This window comes from Haemaphysalis longicornis, unplaced genomic scaffold (assembly GCF_048455015.1).
Source record: "Haemaphysalis longicornis isolate Haplotype H1 unplaced genomic scaffold, Haemaphysalis longicornis Haplotype H1 scaffold_17, whole genome shotgun sequence".
In the NCBI taxonomy this organism is placed as follows: Eukaryota; Metazoa; Arthropoda; class Arachnida; order Ixodida; family Ixodidae; genus Haemaphysalis; species Haemaphysalis longicornis.
In genome coordinates this window covers 4,488,932-4,491,794 of record NW_027526276.1, presented here as the reverse complement: position 1 = coordinate 4,491,794, position 2,863 = coordinate 4,488,932, and the positions used below count along the sequence as shown (strand labels likewise).

The 2,863-nt window shown below is 48.4% G+C and overlaps 1 pseudogene; it reads right to left on the bottom strand.

Annotated features, from left to right (window-relative positions):
• Positions 1-419: 419 nt before the first annotated feature.
• LOC144166432 (protein GVQW3-like) lies at positions 420-2,313 on the bottom strand (annotated as a pseudogene).
• Between the last annotated feature and the right edge of the window lie 550 nt (positions 2,314-2,863).

The following is a 2,863-nucleotide window of genomic DNA, read 5'->3' as shown; positions in this document are numbered from 1 at the left end:
GAGCTGTCGTTGCAACAATAATTTCCTCTGTGTTCTGAAATCACGATCCTTTCAATGACCTATTGATTTTGGGAAACAGACAAAGGGGGCCATCAGGGGAGCAAGGAGCCTGTTAAACTACAGGAGAATGGTTTTTTCGTCACGAAAGTCTGATTCAAGTGAGAGGAATGTGCAGGAGCGTTGACGTGATGAATGCGCCAGTTTCCTGTTTACCACAACTCCGGTCTCTTGCGCCGCACAGCATCACGTAGGCGACGCAGGACAGCCATTTGGTACTCTTTCGTGATTGTTTGACTCTGTGGTGCGTATTCGTGGTGTTCCACACCGCGGGAGACAAATTAAGTAGTCAGCATCACTGTGACGCTTCTGCTCACTTGGCGGACCTTCTTTGGTCTTAGAGACGTGGGATGCTTTCACTGTCACGACTGGAATTTGGTTTCCTGGTTATACCCGTACACCCAAGACTCGTCCCCAGTGGTTATGGTGTTCATGAAGTCGGGGTCACTGTCTGTGGAATCAATCGTGTCCTGTGAGACTTCAACACGATGTTGCTTTTGCTCCACTGGGAGCAGCTTCGGCACGAATTTCGCCGTAACTCTCTTCATGGTCAAATCTTCGGTCATAATGGAATAGGGCTGATGCCCACATCTTCCGCAATTTCTCGAATAGTCACACGACGGTACTGCATGACCACAACGTTCACTTCATCAATGACCTAGTCATTTAGGCATGTACAGTCGTGAGCTGAAGTAAACGGACCACGGGAGCGGTGGCCAAAACTAATCGCTGCGCCGTCTGGTTGCGCGGCGCCTGCTGTCGAGACCGCGCACAGCGCAAGCGCGGCCTCTCAGTACAGCACGCATGCCGGCATCGGTCGCTTTTTCGCGATGGCATCGCGCTCCGATAAATTGGCGCCAGGGGAACATCGCCGATTTTTTGCTGTCTGCAGATCAACCCGCCTTCTCTGGAAACGGCATGCTCTCGCAATCGGCGGCAGCAGTTCGGACAACGCTGCTCCGCTGATAAAGTTGGCGCACCACTGATTATCTCGTGCTAGTAGATTCTTTCACGGACTCATCCCCATCAACAAATGAAGTAAAAAAAATCACAGTGTATTTGAAGAAAGGAAGACAAAACACCATCTTTTCCCGTCTTTCAGCATAGTTGCGAGATTTTAGTGCTCTGAGAATATAAGCGAACTTGAAAAGTTATTCCTGCCAATCTTTACACACTAAGGTTTCAACAAATACTGTAGTGTTTACGTATGTGCTGCATTCATTTATGAAACTTCGTTGCCTTACGCAGCATATGTGCCATTTCACAATCGTGTTAACACTCTTGTGTTAAATTTGTGGGAAATATACGAACTCTCCCAAGCATGGGCGCACGCACATACACCGACAATTTGGTCACGAATAAGCTGCTATGCGTGTCCCGGTGGGTATCTTTCGCGAAAATCGCAGCGTTATAGCAAGGTGTGATGTGCACGATTGCGGGGTTTGGTGACGGGTGTGATTAGGTGTGGAAGCTGAATTGCTTGGAATTCATTGTAATGTAATGGGAAGCCTCTTTCATTAGGAGACAAGTTTTCAATGCAGCCGGGGCAAATATAGCAAAACAAGCAAAATATGCCGCACACCACCGTGAGTTACAAGAAAGGCCCCACTCTGGTTGGCCGCTTTGTTCGGATGTATTTACTGCAATGCTTTTCCCGCTGGTATACATAAGAAGAAAACACTCTGTTCGAACTTCCTAAGCCCGTATATTTTATCCGGGATGCAACAAGTAAGAAAAAAGAAAGATAAACAGCCTATGAGCCCGACGCAGCCACAGCACGCTGAAAGTGACAGCGTAGAACCGTTGCGGCATATCAGATGATTACCATAGATAGGGCGGTGCTGGGCAGCGTTCGCCTAACTACGCGGCGTGATTCCCCTGGCGCTGATTTATCGAAGCGACAAGCAGTCTCGAAGGAGCAGGGGATAGTGGCATGCGTGCTGTACTGATAGGCCGCGCTTGCGCTGTGCGCGGTCTCGACAGCAGGCGCCGCGCAACCAGACGGCGCAGCGATTAGTTTTGGCCACCGCTCCCGTGGTCCGTTTACTCCAGCTCACGACTGTACATGGCCGACCGAAGCGTGGCTCACTCTCCACCGATGTGCGACCGTCTTTAAACCGGTTGTACCACTCCCTAATCTGTGTGCTGCTCATTGCATCATCCCCGAAATCCGTTTGTCTCTTTCGATGGTCGCCACTTGGCTGTCCCGAGTATCTGGCAAACTTTTATGCAGTAGCGCTGGTCCAGTCCCCCCATCATTTCCTTTGCAATAAAGAAACCAACGAGAGCACTGCGCATTTTTTTACTCAAACACTGCGTCCAAGCGACTGAACGTATCGCCCGGCGGGAAAAATTCACGCATGACCACGAACGTTCAAGGTCGGCTCATGCAAGCGTGCTTGTTGCATATCCACCAGGTCGTAGCAAAAAAATAAGGTCGGATACTTTTTCAAGAGACCTCGTATACAAATAATTACGTACATGCATTACTTTTTAAATAAATACAGTGTACATTAAATACGCACAAATATCCGTACAATATTTTGGGCCAAGTTCTCAGCACATGTATCGCCCCGAGAAGCCCAAAGTGCTTGTGGAAGGATCACGGCAGTGTCAGCCCTGTGTCTCAGGGTGACAGCCCAAGATACAAGTCTTTCGAAATGAAAACAAAAAAAGACATCACCTTATACATACAAGTATACCGCGATACACATTTGCATTCATGAAAGCCCGCAAAAGTTTAAATGCAGTATTGATATTGGCTATATTTGAATGGGGCGGCTATTTCAGGCTAGATCTGTTTAAA